This window comes from Falco punctatus (genome assembly GCF_963210335.1).
Source record: "Falco punctatus genome assembly, contig: scaffold_46, whole genome shotgun sequence".
NCBI classification, from domain to species: Eukaryota; Metazoa; Chordata; class Aves; order Falconiformes; family Falconidae; genus Falco; species Falco punctatus.
In genome coordinates, this window is record NW_027660143.1 from 40815 (window position 1) to 58703 (window position 17889).

Consider the following 17889-nt stretch of genomic DNA (forward strand, 5'->3'; position numbering starts at 1 on the left):
TAAAAAAGTAATCATCTATATACAAAAAAGTCATGAAAACTTATTTTCAGGACATCAGCGCTTTGCTACTGTTTGCCTGGAGTTTACATGGGAACTAAGAGATCTGTTTCTCTAGAGCAGCTCTGATGAGAGTCATGTATCAAATTCTGGAGAAGTGAATGATCTGATCTGGTAACCTAAAGCCTATTTCCATTACATACCCTAATCAAAAGTGATTGCTAGTCTGTTAGAGTAAATCTTACGCCCTGCTGTTCCTTGCCTTTTTTAATAATGTTAGTGCATTCCATCCTAGGCATTTTAAAAGAATGGCTTTTAAAGCAGCTTTTCCCAGCAAGCCAGATGTTGCATGAGTCACACTGGAATAAGGGGAGGGGAGTCTGCGGTGTATCGCTGTGGCACATCACTTTAAAATAGTGCAGTGCACTCTAGGGCAAATAAAAAGAATAGTAAATCAGGAGAGTTCAGCTGTTGTGGCGATTTATTCTACAACGGGCAACCTGGCCATCTGCGTGGGGCCAAACCTCCTCAGCCCACCCGAGGGGCACACGCTCCCCCTGGACGTCCTGGGGCAGGTGATGGGGAAGCTACGCTCTGTTTACCAGCCAGCTACAGCCTTCCGTCCCCACCGGAGTGTTGCTGCCCAGAGGTACCTGGCTGCCGCCTCTCCTGAGCAAACGTTCGTGGGGGAGCTGCTGGGCAGAGCAGCCCCACAGCTGCAGCTTTCTGCGCAGAAGCGAGGGTCAGGAGTGCAAAAGACTGTGCTTGAGCCACTTTTCAGCCACCTAGGTGGAAAGCAGCAGTGGTTGCTTGTGTGCAGGTGACACAGCTGGTGGAGTTCCTCATTGAGCACCACGAGGAACTCTTTGGAGAGGACGTGGCTGGTCTGGCCAACACATCAGCTGAGGAGTTGCCAGCCCCGGGGCAGAAGCAGAAACCGCAGAGCTATGTGAGGTCCATAAACAGCGTGCTGACAAAGGCCTCCACCGCTGAAGGTGGCCCTGCTGCCGCAGGGATGAGCAAGGTCATCCACCTTGCCCAAGTGCAGAGTAATGCTGATGCGGGTTGGCCGTGGCACTTTGTGCGGTGATCCAGCCAGAACTGGCTCAGCTGACTGAGCAAACCCATCCAAGGGACCTGCCTTTCAGAGCTAAGGTAGCCATTGGGCAGGTCGGTCCTTGCCACCTGTTCGCTTCCGCATTTCCACTGCAGGTGCCTCCAGTCACTCCAGAGTGCAAACACCTGAAGAGCTCCTCTGAGGAGAGAAGGGAAGATGAGCTAGCTTTGATTAAGTGCAGAGCTGGTTCAAGTTCATTGTGGCTTTACCTGTCTAACAATACTCTTGAAAGGAAAGGTTGCCAGGCTCTTCACGAGAAAACAGAAAGCAAAAATGCGGCTGTGAAGAGGGGAGGGGCGGGCAGCCAGGCAGGAAGAGGATAAAGTTGGAGAGAGAGCTCTCAGGGGTGGGCAACTGAGGAAATTCAAGTAGGCAAGAAGAACGAGGAGCCCAGGTGTGTAGCGCAGCCTGCTGTCCATCTTTCAAATGTTCAAATGTTTCAAATCACCAGGATGCTGGGCAATGAACGGAGTAAACTGCCTGCTGTGGAGCAGCGGGTACCGTTAAACTCCCTTTTCCTTGTTGGACTGATTATGACTACTGTTAAGCGGGAATATTGTTTAGTGAGGAAGTTAACAGAGGCTTTTGATTAAAGTTGTGATTAGGAATATATCTCAAAGTAAGGGGTGCAGGTCCTCCAGCGTTCAAATAATGCACCCTTGTGTAGGGCTGTAGCATCTCATCCAGGTGTGACCTGAGGAGAACTGTATCCTCTAGACAGTGCCAGAATCCAGGCAGAACAGGTGGGATTGCTCTGGTGAGACATCCCAGGGTTGACGTGGTTCATCGGGGTGTAACTCTGTTGTACCTAACTCTGACACAGCTGAGACCCACCAGTTCCCAAGGCCGAAGTCACTGGAAGGATGGGGCAGGCATTTATCCACTGTGGCTGAGGAGAACTCCACCAGGATGTCAGAGCTCCTGCAAGGATTTTGCACATCTGATTGTTTTACAAACTCATCCACGTATATAAACATCTGGTGTCTTACTCTTAAGACAAGCAGACCTGAAAGGACAGGTTACTGAAGGAGGAGATGGTTAACATGAACAAACTTTTAGACAGTGTTTTAAAGCATTGCCAGCCCTAGAAAGCAAGCTGAGATCCGTACGATGGGTGGGACAGGGAGAGTTACATGTTCTATTTTCTACACACTTTACATCAGGAAAATGGTTTTTCCCACCTTTCAGTCATCATGTAACGCCTTCTAATTGGGACTGCTGTGGCCTTCTGCAGGGTCTGATAGGTGAATGAAGACCCATGCAGTGTTGGGTCTCCTTCTTGAACGCCTTCCAGAGAGCACCTTGTAATTGCTAATGGACCATCTGTGCCTCATGGCCAGGGGGAGATTACAGCAAAGCAGGAGTTAAGTCACAGTGCAACTTGAGGGTATCACATGAATTTATCAGGACATTTAAGCTTTTGAAAATACTTCAAGGACAAAATGCTTAAGAGTTTTCATGATGGCTGGATGAAAAGTGGGGTGATGGAAAAAACAAGGGTTCCTTCTGTCACTTTTCACTAAGCTTGTAGAATGTAACTTATACAGAGATATTATAAAATGGTGCATAGCCATAGCATGTTAACCGTAACTGAGGATGTGTGTCAGAGGCAAAGCCATTGATTTGGTAACACATCTGCAGTGAGAATGCTGTTTCTGTCTGCTGGGAGAGGGGGGAGAGGGAGTAAGACATTCTGTCCCTCTACCCCTTGCCCTTAACATATTCTTATCATGCCTGAGACAGATTTATTTATTTATTTATTTTTAATCTAGGAAGAAGGAGATTGAGTTCAAATCTCTATTCTGTGTGCTGCTTTTTAAATCCCCAGGGCATCTGTCCTTTTTGAGTAAAATGGTGAGTCTAGCCTATAGCAGGTCAGGGAAAGGCTGCTGAGTACTTCCTTCCCTTCAGTTTCTCCTGCCCTTTTCGACTGGCACTGAAGGGCACTGCTGCTTGGCAGCCCCCATCCCTAATACAGCAGCCCAACATTCTTGTTGAAGCTGAGTAAGCTTGGTTTTGGTTAGCTAACGAATATGAAGTCGTTCTCCTGAAGCGAGTGGTGGAGTCATAGTATACTACTGATATGGAGAAATAGTGTGAAATGGGGACAATGGACATCGATTGTGATTGTATATGTCTGCTCAAGGAATGTGGGTATGGTGACTAGTCATGGGTGCGGTGTCTGGTCACATAGGCACACAGCCTTGAGGAAATGCCTGCCCTTCTTCCTCTAACAAAGGGGCTATTGCAGGAGCGGCCTGGAAACTAGGACCATGCGTGGCAATCAGTTAGCTGAGGGGAATGTGCTCGAGCTTGTCTAGACAACGATTAACATGATGAGACATGTTTACAGAGCACAGGGGAGTGGGAGATGGATGGCGCCAAGGAAAGGTAACACCTTGCGGTTAATTGATGGCAGTTAACCACCAATCGGGGATTGCCTAGTATGCAGTGCTTAGCTTCAAGAACCAATCTGTTTAAAACGCGCAGCTTCTGAAAGTGTATATAAACTCGTGCTTCTGTACAATAAATTGACAGTTGCTTACATCAAGCTGCGTCCCGTCTCTTCATTCGCCGCAAATTGGTGACCCCGACGTGATGCGTTTAAGGATCTGACGTGAAGGGCTCTCGAATCGCCTAACTGAGCGACATGCAGCGAATCCCACAGAGCTTTGCATGATCTGCTGAAAGGAAGCGGGAGCCGGCCAGAAATCCCTCCGGAGTTGAGAGGTGAGCTGTGGGAAATCCGTAATGGGGAATCAGGCTTTGTCCCCAGAAAGAGATGTATATGGACTCATGAAGGGTCTTCTAGTCAGATCCGGGAGTCCGTGCCTCAGTCTCCTCAAATGGTGACCCCTATGGTGGTGTTCCGAAGCCTTGGAAGAATAAGGAGAGAAAAAAGACAGCTCGTGGAAGAGGGCTGTGTTCCGGAGGAGACAGCTTGGCTGAACGATCGTCTTGCTGTCTGGACCAGGCGGACAACCTAAACCCCAAGGATAACACCTGTATTCATCGAGACAGGTGAGCAGCCAAGAAACATTAGAGACTTTGAAAGAATGAAAGTGTGTACATACAGCAGCCGATTGTATGATGCTGCCGCGGAGGGGAACTCCGTGTCAGGAATGCATTTAGCATCTTGGTGGCAAATTCTGACTACTCTTTGCCAAGTGTGGACTAATTCTACTAATGGTGCTAAACCAGAGGAAGCTGTAAATTCCACGGACAGCGCGACTCTTCTCAAGACACAGTCAGCGATGGCGATTCTGTCCACATCTCCTCTGCCCCCAAAGCTTCTGTCACTGACTGCAGCGACCCTCACAACACAGGAGCAAGCACAGGAACAGGACAACTCGGACAATGATTTTATTGACACTGATAAACCTTTTGATCCAGGTCCTATAGATCCGGAAAAGGAGCCAGACCTTTCCCCCACCCCCTTGTCTCTCCTGATGCACTGATTGTATTTTTGGGGAGGGTGAAAGGGAGTCTGAGGGATTGGTGGCAGGAATGCAAGTGGGAAACACTTAAGTGATGGGTTTTGGGAGTCGCTATGGCATGTTCAGTATTTTGTCAGACAAATCAACCTACAGAGTGGCAGCCTGTGCAAGACGAGGCTGTTAAAGGGTTAAGCAAAGCAGTGCGGGAAGGGAGGATTCATAATACATTTGCTGTGTCCCTTCTTGAAGTGATGGCAGAGCCTTATACACTCACACTGCATGATTGGAAGTTATTGCTTTGTATGGTACTAACTGATACAGTATATGATGTGGTTATCTGATTTTTGTGAGCTATGTATAGTGGCCTTGATTGAAAACCTTAATCGGGGAATTGCTGTTAACTATGAGCAGTTGGCTGGAGAAAATTAACTGTCCCGATTCTGTGACTCAGGCAAGGTATCCCAGGGACAATTGTTTGCAACTGAATGAGATGGCTATTAAGGCAGTCCGGATGCGGGAGTCTTGCCACAGTCTTGCCGGGTCCTAGAGAGTCACTAACTTTAATACTAACTTGATTGATTGGCTTCAGAATATTTTGCAACAAGTCGAACATCAGGAAGCTCAAGGGTTGCTTTTAAAACAACTAGCTGTGATAATGCCAATGAAAATTGTAAATGGGCAACTTTTACAATCGCAACCCCAACATGTGTCAAGTGATTGTAATGCAGAACTCACAGCAGACTGTAATTCTCAGGCTGAGTTCTGGAATGCAGCATAACAGATTTTTGCTTCTCTAATCTCTTCTGTAAGAATAGTACACGCTCTTAACTTGCTTAGTAAATTAGGCTGCTAGCTTGCTAAACAAAGTAATACTACAAATACTATTTTTTTTTTCTGGCTTATTAACAGATGTTGATTCTGTCCATCATATGTTGCTACAGAACCGAGTTGCTATTGATTTTTATTATTAGCACAGGGACACAAGTGTGAAGGCTTTGATAGGATGTGTTACGTGAATCTGAGTGACCACTGTGAATTAATTTACAAAAGTATACAAAACTCAAAAGCCTTAAAACAAAGATCTGCAGCAGAGCCAGGGGCGGGATGCCTTTGGTCTCTTCTCACGGCTGGGAAACTTTGGGCCATGACTCAAAAGTATTACAGGATTTATTATAATTATCTTTAACCACCTTATTGATGTTTGCCTTATGTCTCCCATGCCTTTTTTTTCCTGTATTCAGTGTTTAGTTGATTGTAACATAAAGCAGGTCATGGTCACCCAGCTACACACCCTCTTTGCCTCGTCTCAATTAACAAGCAAAAAAGAGGATAGAGAATGTCTGAAGAGAGAGATAGGAGAGGAAGCTGGAGAATATTTGACCTAACAAGAGATGAAAGAACAGCTAGGTATTATGAAGGAGAAGAGGAAAGATAAACATGGTTATCTAGTGTTTAATAGGTGTCTGCATGCTTGTAGAGATATATAGCTGTGTAACTACATGAATGATTTCTGCCCTGAGCCTGGTGGAGCATACAGCTGCAGTTTGTGTCCGGGCTCAGAGATGTAAATAGGGGCTTCTCTGTTATGGTGAAAGTGTTTCTCTTTGCATAAAAAAGAGAGGGAATGAAGGGAATGACCCCAGAGGTATGTTCAGAGAAGGCATGCTATGTTTCGAATTTTTTGACTGAACCAGTTCTTGTTTGGTGTGCCCTTCCACCTATGTATAATGTTAATCCAAAAGAAGATGATATTGTTTACACTTTGAATGTCGATCATTGTCTTTCTGTAGATGCTAATGTAGTAGGAGGCTATGATGGGAACGTGTTGCAGCTGTTCTTCTCTTATCCGGAGTAACAGCAGGGAAAGCATTCAAGAGTTAAATCACCTTGTTTGGTAGGCAGTTAAGAATGTGAGTCAAAATTGCCACTGCTTTTTGTTGTTGGTTCAAGGACATGGCTGTGAGGATTTTGATGGTATGTGCTGTGTGGATTTTAGGCACCCCATTGCATTAACATGTTATGAAAATCTGAGAAAATGTCAGCCTTTTTGGCATCCATTCACTCAATTGGCAGTATTGTTTGTTTGCTATTGCCTTGGTTGCTGTCATGTTTGCAAGGGCCCTGCAAAACATGGCAAGCCGGGTACTAGCTGTTCAAAAACAAAAAGGGGCAATTGTAAAATTGTACGGAACAGAGACAGTGGGTTATTTTGGCACTGATAAGATGTCTTAGTTGATTTTTTATTTGTTCTATTACTTATACCTTGTTTTTACTCGTTCGGTTTCAAAGGTTCCTTTTGTGCAACAGGAAGGGGGAGATGCAGGAGCGGGCTGGAAACTAGGACCATGCGTGGCAATCAGTTAGCTGAGGGGAATGTGCTCGAGCTTGTCCGGACAACGATTAACATGATGAGACATGTTTACAGAGCACAGGGGAGTGGGAGACGGATGGCGCCAAGGATGGCGCCAAGGAAAGGTAACAGGTTAATTGAGGTTAATTGATGGCAGTTAACCACCAATCGGGGATTGCCTAGTATGCAAGGCTTAGCTTCAAGAACCAATCTGTTTAAAACGCGCAGCTTCTGAAAGTGTATATAAACTCGTGCTTCTGTACAATAAATTGACAGTTGCTTACGTCAAGCTGCGTCCCGTCTCTTCATTCGCCGCACATTGCTGCTGTGATGTCTCTGCAGCTACAGAGGACATGTGGTTCAGCTGTAGTTGATGTCCAGGAAGGACAAGGTGCTTTTGATTGTGTCCTTGTCAATGGACATCCTGTGATCCAGGAACCCTTTGAAAATTATTGGTCTATTTCTCTATTGCATCACCATAGCGATTACTTTCCACAGTGCTGGCTAACTGGGGAGGTCCATGAAGACTGAAGGTTAGTCAAGTTGTGCTCACCTACAAGACAGGCAGAAAGGAGGATAACTACAGGCCTGTCCACCTGATCTTAGTGACAGGGAAGGTTGTGGAGCTGATCATCCTGAGCACCAACAAGCAGCAGGTGCAGGGAAACCAGGAGGTCAGGACCAGACAGCATGGGTTTATGAAAGGAAGGTCCTACTTGATGAAACCGATCTTCTTTTGTTACAAGATGACCTGCCCAGTGGATGAAGGAAAGGCTGTGGATGCTGTCTACCTGGATGTTACAAAAGCCTTTTTGCTCCATCTCCCACAGCATTCTGCTGGAGAATCTGGCTGCTCATGGCTTGGCTGGGTGTTCTCTATGCTGGGTTTGAGCTGGATGTACATCCAAGCCCCAAGAGGGGGAGTAAATGGAGTGACATCCAGGTGACGGCCCATAAGGAGTGGTGTGCCCCAGGGCTCAGTGTTGGGGCCAGTCCTGTTTCAGAACTTTATCAATGATGCAGCCAGGGGGATTGAGTGCACGCTCAGTAAGGTTGCCTACGACATCAGGTTGGGTGGGAGGGCTGATCTCCTTGAGGGCAGGAAGGTTCTGCAGAGGGATCTGCACAGGTTGGGCTGTTTGAATGAGTCCAATTGTATGAAGTTCAACCAGGAGAAGTGCCAGTTCTGCACTTGGGTCACAACAACCCCACACAACACTACAGGCTTGGGCCAGAGTGGCTGGAAGGAAGCCTGGTGGGAAAGTACCCTGAGGGTGCAGGTTGACAGATGGTTGAGCATGAGCCATCAGTGTGCCGGGGTGGCCAAGAAGGCCAATAGCATCCTGGCTTGTATCAGAAACAGTGTGGCCAGCAGGACCAGGGCAGTGATCGATCCCCTGTACTCGGCACTGCTGAAGCCAAACCTCGAGCACCATGTTTCCGTCTTGGGCTCCTTACTTCAAGAGAAACTTTGAGGTGCTGGAGTATGGCCAGAGAAGAGCAACAAAGCTGGTGAAGGGTCTGGAGCCCTGGTATGTTGATGAGCAGCTGAGAAGACTTGGGTTCTTTAGTGTGGAGAAAAGGACGCTCATGGGGATTTTACTGCTCTCTAGAAATACCTGAAAGGAGGTTGTAGATGGGTGGGGATAGGTCTCTTCTGCCAGATAACAAGAGACAGGACAAGAGGAAACCGCCTCAAGTTACACCAGGAGAGGTTTACATTGGGCATGAGGCAAAACATCTTCACTGCAAGGGTGGTCAAGCTTTGGAAGAGGCTGCTCATGGAGGCGGTGGAATCACCAGCCCTGGAGGTGTTTCAGAAATATATAAATGCAGTGCTTGGGGACAGGATTTAGTGATGAAATTGGCCGTCCTGAGGTAACAGTTGGATTTGATGATCCTTGAGGTCTTTTCCATCCTAAATGATTCTCTGTTTCTATGATTCTATGACACTGCAAGCCTACCTAGAGCAGATGCTGAGAAAGCTGGTCTAGCTCGCCCTGCCTTAGTATGGGGGTTGGACTAGGTGATATCCAGAGGTCAGTTCAACCTGAAAAGAAGCCATAGAGCTAAAAGAGCATATATAAATTGTGTCAACACCAATACAGGAGTTCATGTGAAGACTGTTTCTCCATTCAAATTACTTTTCTGAAATGTATTTGATCAATCAGGAAGAAGCGAGCCTGTTTTTCTATGGTCGGGTGGTGGGCCAGGAGGAGGGTGATGGAGAGGTATGGTATTAGGAGGGCAATTGAGTCTCAGGAACCCCTAATGCAGGAGGAAGTTCATGGCTGTGAAGGGGCCTGTGAAGCCAGCTCTGTCTCTGGAGGTGACAGGCCAGCAACAGGAACATGTGGCTGGGGAAGTCCCTCTGCCAAGGTACAGCTTAGGACCTCTCCAGGAAGAGGCCTGGGATACAGATTGTCATGTCCATTTTGCCTGTGGACATGACAAGACAGCAGCAGGCATGTGGTGTAGAAGACCATGTGGAGATTATTTCTCTGTGGTAAGTGGAAAGACCACCAGAAAAAGCAAACAGTGTTGGTTCCCTGCAAAAAGGGGGGTTCCTGAGACGGTAAAGCTTTCCTGGGTAGTGGGAAAAAGCAGGAGAGAGGAAAAGATTTCACAAAGTGTCATGTTGCAAATGGAGAGTGGCTGTCAGGAGGAACAACTGTCACACCAAGGGCCCTGCTGCGGTGCAAGAGCTCAGCCAGAGGGAGCCTGGATCAGCCCATGGTTTGTGTTTCAAGGAACAGCCGGTGAGAGTGGAGGTACCTCAGCGAAGGTATGGCAATGTTGGGGTGAGAGCAAGGCAGGGCAGCGAGATGGTGCCTACAGCCTGCAGGGAAACAGGGGCAGTTGTCCAACCATGTAGAACAACCTGCGGTGGAGATGGAAAAGGTTTTTAGCAAGGCTGGAAAGCCTGAAGAGAACCCAGCTCTTTGTCCCCTTGGCTATGGCAGCTCTTTCTGACACTGAGGCCTGTGAGAAGACAAGTTGTCCTCATGGCACTAGAGCATCGTTGCCTCCGTGCAGCCCCATGGGGAAGCTGGAAGTTGTTGTGCCATTGTTGTCCTTAACACGGCATTGGATCCCCCACCTTCCATGGTCCCCAGGAAGAGCCCTGAGCCCTCTGTGAGGGACAGCACTGACCTTCCCACAGGCTGCAGGTCACGGCTTGGCCTTTCTGCTTCATCAAGCAAGCCAAGGCTTTGCTCAGCAGCAGAGCTGCCTGCACAGCGCCTTTGCCTTCCTGCACTCACAGCCTCCAAGGATGGGCTCTAATAGGGCCATGGGGAGGCTTTCTCGGTCATGGCCCTCAGCGGGGATTGTTAATGCTTCCAGGGACTTTGGGGTTTGCTCCTGACTTGGTGTTCTTGAGAGGTTTCTTCAGCCTCCTCCGAACATCTGAAGTCCACAGCACCACAGACACCTTGGGCTCATTACAAGGCAGAAAGCCCTTAGGAGCCCTGTCTCCTCCATCAGGGACACCTGGTCTTCAAGTTTGGCTTGTACACTTCATGAGGTAAGGTTCAGCCGTACAGTGGAAGAGAAAGGCAGGTAATGAGCACTTTGGAGAAGTGATAGAAGGCTTTTCCAGTTGCTATTGATGCAGAGTGTCTCCTGAGGAGGTGCGGACAGGTAGGGAAAGCAGTTCCTGGAGCTAAATACTGTGTGGACAGCCTTGCTCTTCACGTCTCCAGCCTCACTATTTCAGCCAGGCACACAGAAGCAAAGTGCTGGCTGCTTTGCTTGCCTGAGCCCTGTGCCTGATCACCACAGAACCCGCTGGCCTCTTTTGGAGAGCCACCCCAAAGCCCCTCCTGTGTGGGCCCACTCTGCACCCGCTGCGCGGTGGGTCCCCTGGCCTGGCTGCTAGCAAAGGCTGACGGCAGCACAGGCCATAGGCAGCCGGCGCTTGGAAAGCCCCAGTGTCTCGGGCCAGCTGCTGCTGGGAGCCCTGTGTGCGCGCGCAACTCTCCAGTGAACCTGAAGCTGGACTAGGTGACCAGCAAGAGGGGTGAGAGAGCCTTTCAGGCATGTGGATGGCCTGTGGCTGCAGCCCACGTGCTTGCTCATCCCCAGCATCCCCACCTTGCAAGAGGACCAGGCCTGCCAACCACTGGCCACCTCTCCACCTCCTGGAGGCAGGAAGGACTTGGAGGTGCTTAGCACGCATGCCCTCAGCTGCTGCCCACCTAGGCACGCCCCCTCTGCGGGAGCATTTGCGTATGTCTTGGCTTCATTTGCAGTAACACACTTCACAGTGGACAAGTGTGGATTCAGTGTTGTCCAAGTCTGGAGGTCAGTCTCGTTCCAATGAGTGTATCCTGGTCTTAGCCACAAGTTATTCCCATTAGTCCCAAACAGAATGGGGATACCAGCTAGAGGAATTCCTGCCTGAGTATATTCAGGGAAATGGGTACGTACACAACAATCACTCTTCTTAACATACATTATCAATGTTCCCACCAGTTTCACATGAGTGTTCCGTGTCCGTGAGTCCTCCTGATCCCACCAGAGTTGAGAATGTAGCACACCACATCACAGGTCAAATCCTATACACTTGTAAAACATGTTTCAACAAAGAAGAACAAAAGAGTTCAGGGACAAGTTGTCTGGACTGTATGAGTAGTTTATTTTGAAAATGTTGTGATGATTGTTAAATACATGTTAAATACGTAAATAAATACAATGAAATGTTAAGAAGAAAAAGAAAAAAGAAAAGAAAAAACTGGGGGAGAATTGTAGAGGAATTATAGAGGAATGAAGGCAGGTTAATGATATTGATAACGTACAGCTGTGGGCATGCTTCAGGGGTGGTGTGTTGGCGGCTGACGTGGATAATGTGCAGCTGTGGCTGCTTCCTGCACCCGCCCCCCACCCCCTCCCTCCCCTCCCAAGATGGTGGAGAGACAAGGAGAGGCCCCGGGAGAAGCAGGGTGGACTGGCTTGAAGAGGCTGAAGAAAGAGCATGGCCCGTAGATGAACTTCTGAAACCTTGTAGGGGACTGGTGGCTGTGCCAGGGCAAGGCGTGGGAACTACTTATTGAAGTTAACCTGGCATATGATGGTAAAAGCCTTGTAGCAGCCAGCTAGTTTTTATAGTGCTTTGACAGTGTTGGAGCAGTGCGACAAGCTGCCCAAAGAGGCTGTGGAGTCTACTTCTCTGGAGACATTCAAAACCTGCCTGGACGCGATGCACAGCTTCTCCCCGCATCTCCGTGGGGAGCCCCCCGGCAGGCTGAGAGCTGCCCCTGGCAGGCAGCATAGTCGCTGCCCAGCACACAGCCCCCTGGGCTGCAGGGACCCTGCTGGCAAGGACAGCGCTGGGCACCCCTGCCTGCACAGCCACCTTCACAGCCCTGCAGCCGGCCCCGGGAGGAGGGGTCCACCATGCTCTGTCCTTCCCGTGGTGCAGCAGGCAAGTCCTGCCCTGGAGCATGTCTTCTGCCCCACACCAGAAAATGCAGGAGAGCCGTCGGGACAGGTCCTCTCAGCTGTGACATGTGCCAGGTCTAGGAGACACTTCCAGGACCTCCTCTGCATTGCCCTGCTGGCCGAGACTTACCCTGTCAAGGGCCGTGACGATTCCTGCCCTGGTCAGCTCGCACCTGTCTTCCCACCCCAGACTGACTGTAGAACACCTTGCTCCTGTCCCCTTGTCTGCCTTTGGTGCTACTGGCAGTGCAACGTTGTGGGCTCAGTGCCGAGCAGTGCGGGGACCGGAGGAAGCTTCTGGGGAGGAAACACGGCAGTTTGCTACAGCCCCCGGGCAAAGAGAGCTGCTTCCTTGGTCCAAAGCTTGCTGCCTCTCCATTTCTGCCATGCAATTTCATTTGTAGTCGTCTCAAAGGAAGGTTTCACTGCCAGCTCCTTTGATTTTCTGGTGAGCACCGAGATGTTGAGGTTTGTTCCTCTCAAGCCCCTGGACCTTGGAGTCATGTGGCTACATCAGCATCTCCGCTGCTGTGCAAAACCAGTGACCTTGCCAGGTCCTCGGCATAATAGACTCGAAAGGCAAATGAATATGTGTGGTTTGATACACTCTTCCAGAAATCTCCCTGCGGTGTTGCCTGTGAAAAGCCACACTTGTGCTGGCATTCGAGACACCTGTGAACGTCGACCCTACAGCCCCGTGGCAGCCTGTAGCCGTGGGAGAAACCTGCATGAGGAGGAAATCGGCATTTCATCCTCGGCGTAAGCTTGGGGTGTTGTTCTGTAGAAGGAGGAGTGCTGCCTTATTGCCCCAGCATGGGGTAGGGGAGCGCGGAGGTGGCGGCTCCTGAGCCTGGGACAGTGCGCTTCAGCCTGGAGGCAAAAGCCATCGGTGGGAGTCTTCCCTCCAGCCTCCTGCCTGGTCTCTGCAGGGGCCAGGGGACCCGTGCTGGGGCTGCAAACACTGCCATAAAGCCAAGAGATGTCGCCAGGGGCTGCTCCCAGCTCTGCCTGGGCGCTGCTGCTGTCAGATTCAAGCACTCGCAAGTGATTCCTGGCCCAGGAGTACATGAAATCGTCTCCATTACTTCCACCACAAACCTGTGTCCACCTTGAAAACACAGAACCTTTTGCATCAGCAGTACCTTGCCAAAAATGTTGGGAGGAGGAAAACAACTCCTGGTTTCTCATGAAGGTCTCTCACATCGGCTGAGCAGGTTTGATGTGAACTCTTCTTCTCCACAGGAGTTTGCATCGTGCCCAAAAGCCATTTTCTGTCAAAAGGGTTTTTGATGGGAAATGTTTTACTAAACCTCTTTGAAGCCCATCCTAAGCATTGCCAAGAAAGAGAGAATGTCTGAAGCCCGTGTCAGCTACTTGGCGCAGTAAAGGAAATATCACCCGCCTTCCCAGAGCCTCAAGAGGGTGCCTGGGTGGTCCTGGTGCTGGGATGGTGGGGCCAGGCACATCACAGCCCCCGGCAAAGGTGAAGCTAACAAACCAACCTGCTTCCCTCAGCCGCCAGAGCGTAGCCTCCAAAGTGGCCTGAAGCTTTCTAGTGTTTGGCATGTTTCCTTGCAAGGAAGGCAGGCTCTGAATTCCAGCATTCCAACCCAAAGGAGACATCTCTAAGAAGAGCCCTTCCGCATGGTGGGACAGGATGCCGTCAGGAGGAGGAAGGGTTGGAGGAAACAAGAAGTGCTTCCCCTGAAGAGGCAGGCTGTAATTGCCAAGCGATGGGTTTCAGTTCTGCCTCTGGGTGATCGCCCCTGGAGTCTCCAAGCCCATGGAGGTGGCTTGGAGCTGCCGATGGCTGGAGACCCGAGTGGCTCACTGGCTCCTTGGATTGACGGATCCCTTCCTTAGGGACCTGCTGGCCAGCCTGCAGTGGAGCTTTGGGTCTGCACAAGTTCAGAGATATTTATTACCCACCTGGCAGTCCCAGCCCTGGGCTTTTTCTGGTGTCACCCTTCTCCTTACTAGCCCCACTTAGAATGGACCACCAAAGCGTGCAGATACATTCATGCCCAAGGACGCCACGTCTGAAGTCCCCTTTCCAGCAGCCCATCTGCACAGAAGCCCTTGCGCTTGCCTGCTAGATTTCCCTTCCCCTTACTCTTCGATCATTCAGACACCTCCCAACACTCCACTTGCTTCTTGGTAATTCAGGCAGTTAAAAGCTTGCCTCTCCTTCACTACTCCGCCCAGTTAAGCCTTTAGCCAGCTCTTGATATGTCTTTATTTTATCATTTCCTTTTCGTCTGGAAGATTTCCTGCATGGTGATGCCTTGTGGAAGATGAACCTCATTGGTGGCAGCTTGTCCTTGGCATAGGCCTGAGGAGTGTCTTTTGTTTTAACGGTATGTGTTTTTAACCAGTTGCGGAGATGTTAGCCATGCCCGCAGGAATCTGGTCCACTCTCTCTGCCTGAGCAGGGCTTGCTCCAGAAGAGCCCTGGGTGCGGGAGCCAAGTGGGAGCTACTGTGGGAAGGCCATTGCGTTCTGTTGTCGCTGGGAGCACGGTCCTGTGTTGGAGGACCAGTTCTCATCCCCGCTGTGGTACTCTGTGAACTGCCTGTGGAGATCATAGCGGTGCCACAGGGATCTGCTCCGCGCTCTCTCCCTGGGAGCAGCCCTGGGTGCGGGAGTATACTGGGAGCTGCGTTTGGAGGGCCCTGGAGCTGTGTTATCCCCGGGAGTGTGGTGACAACTTGGAGGACTAGGTCTCCTCCTCCTCCCTGTGGAGCGCTTGCAGTCTGTGGTTTCCACGAAGCAGCTGTGGAGATCATTTCTGCGCTGCGGGGATCTGCTCCGCGTTCTCTTCCTGGACCCATTCCTCTGGCAGCGGGAAGAAGGGCTGAATCGGTGCTCCTCTTGGTGGCTGTCTTCTCGCGCAGTGTGCAGCACATGGTCAAATGGTGGACGGCGCTGTGGGCATGCAGCTCTAGTGCAGGACTCCAGCCTCCTACAGACGCAGGAGTGATGCAAGGGCGTGTCCACATGGGAGGTGATGCTGAGCCCGCCTGGCCAGGAGCTGCTGTCCTCTGCAGAGTCCTCCATGCCCGTCGCCATATCCTGCCAAGAGAGCTGTGAAAAGGTCCTGTCCTCTCCTCCTGAAGGGGATGGAGCAGTGGGAAACCTCCAGAGCTCTCTGAGGCGACAACTAAAGACCTCCCAGAGGCCCTCCTGGAGGGCTGCAAAGGCACAGGGGCCAAAGGCACACAAGTAGGTTGGATCTAGGGGCGATGCTTTGAGACGGAGCAGCGTGGTGGCTCTGAAGAAAGCTGCAGTGTGTGGGGGCAAGGAGAGCAATGCCAAGACCCCCGAAAGAAACCCGCTGTCCATCTGCTGCCCTGACCCACCTCCCCAGAGTTACCTTAGTCCAATCAGGCTGATCCCGTGGTCCCACAGGGTCTGCCTGCTGCCTGCCGCCCTGCTGCTGACCGAAGAAGGAGCAGGCATATGATGGTGCTGGTGACATTGATGCCTGTTGACTAGATTTCCCATCAGAGCATCTGGGGAAAATAAGAAAAAAGAGTGATGTCCACTTAGGGCTGCTCTTGCAACCTCCACTGGGCTTCACTCATCGACTCGGAGCGGTTTGTATGACAGAGAGAAGACATGTCAGGCTACAAATGGGGACTTCACTTGGGGTCTTCCCACCAACTCTGCCCCTGTCACAGCAAGACCTCCTCTTCATACCCGCTATGGCCTCCATTTCGTGGAATCGTAAAATCACAGAACAGTTTGCGTTGGAAGGGACCTTGGCGATCATTTAGGTCATGTCCCTTGCCACAGGCAGGGACACCTTCCACTAGACCGACTTGCTCAAAGCCCTGTCCAAGCTCGCCTGGAACACTTCCAGGGAGGGGGCATCCACAGCTTCTCTGGGCAACCACTTCCACGGTCACCCCACCCCTGCCATAAAGTAATTCTTCCTAACATTAAATCTAAATTTACGTTCCTTAAGTTGAAAACTAATGGCCCTCACCCTATCACTACGCTCCCTGAGCAGGAGTTCTGTCCTCCTCCCCCCCCCCCCCCCCCCCCCCATCTTCCCTGTAGGCCCCTTTAGGGACTCTGCTCTCTATCAGCCACCTACAGAGAGCAGACAAATAGCGGTTTACATGGGGGCAGCAGCCTAAAGCCCAGCAAGGGAAGGGAAGGACTGGCGGCAGGTAGGTCACGTTCGACAGCCCTGAGTGGTGCGGGTAGTAATTGCCTCCTGGGACGGAACAACTCAGGAGGATCAGAAGAGAAATAGCAAAACCCTGAAAAGGAAACGTGTTCTGAACACCTGTTAGTCCTGGCTGTTACCTGATATAAAACAGTAAGTAGGCTTGCTGCCCGAGAGCTGTGTTGCGGTCACAGTAAGCCACAGACGTATCATCCATCTGGTACCAGAGTCCATTGCTGGCCTGTCAAAGAAAGGCAAGGACATGTGGAGATGAACTGCATGGTTTCTCCCGAACGACACAGGCAGAAAACTACACAAGCAAGAGTCCGCCAACGCAAATCCCATCCAGCTGGTCAGGAGACCTTCTCCCCCAGAACCTTGGCTGCCAGAAAGAGCGCCGCCAAAGTTTGCCTTCCCCAGCACACATAGTCCCCGAGATGAAGGAAGTGGCTCTTTACCTTTGTGTAGCAGAAATAGTGTCCTGCCAAGGAGCTGCCACCGCTGTGCACCAGGACAGCGTATAAGGTGTAGAGGGGCGGTTCTGCAGCTCCCTGAGACATGTATGGCTGGAGATCCAAGTACTGGGGATACTGCACAAACTGTGGAGAGACCAAGAGGGCTCATAAGGGATCCTGGCATACGACGTGAAAGAGCCTGGCAAGACCGGGGCCCAGCTGTGTAGAAATACATCTCTGGGGCTCATCAACACTCGCTTGTCCCTGAAGCAGCAGGTGACACCTTGGGTGGCAGGAAACTGCTCTCGGCCAGAGCAGCTCTGTCGCAGCAGAGCATGTGCTTGCCTTGCCACAGGAGCTCTCCTCTCCCCAGAAGGGAACACCAAAAGCTCCACCTGAACAGCTTGTGACAGAGCGTGCTGCTTTAGGCAATCTCCTGCTCCACGACGAGAAAGAAAGTGGCCCTCCAATTGCGTACACACCTTGCCGATCTTCTTGCCGGAGAAATCAAAGCGTTTCAGGCACAGCGTGAGAACCCTGGGCGCGCGCTCGATTGTAAACCTCTTGAGGGCGGTAACCTTCTTGCCACAGCTTGAAAGCAAGCAGAGAGAAAAGCGCTGAAATGCACCCTAGCTTGCCCCACGGCGGCCAGACAACCTTTTCCACCTCACACGTCCTCACGCCATTTCATGACTCTTCAGAACCATTAGGCTGGAAGAAAGAAAAGCTGTACCTCCTGATTGTGCATGGAACCTCCTGAGGCTCGATGACACGCAGCATCTCCACACAGCTACAAGTCTTAACCTGGTGTTAGTCATCCTCTTACCTGTCACATCGAAAGCTGTTCTCACCAGCCAGCTGCTCGGGTTTGACAAAGTCCTCCAGAGCTGCGGTGACAGATGAGGCTGCCTGGAGGG

The 17889-nt window shown here is 50.7% G+C and overlaps 1 long non-coding RNA gene across 1 annotated transcript in view; it reads left to right on the forward strand.

Moving 5' to 3' along the window:
• Nucleotides 1-3363: 3363 nt before the first annotated feature.
• LOC308057835 overlaps nucleotides 3364-17889 on the forward strand; it is a 41810-nt gene continuing 27284 nt past the window's right edge. Inside the window, exon 1 of the long non-coding RNA XR_013925485.1 lies at nucleotides 3364-4135. This is a non-coding gene — a long non-coding RNA (uncharacterized lncRNA). The remainder of the gene's footprint in view (nucleotides 4136-17889) is intronic.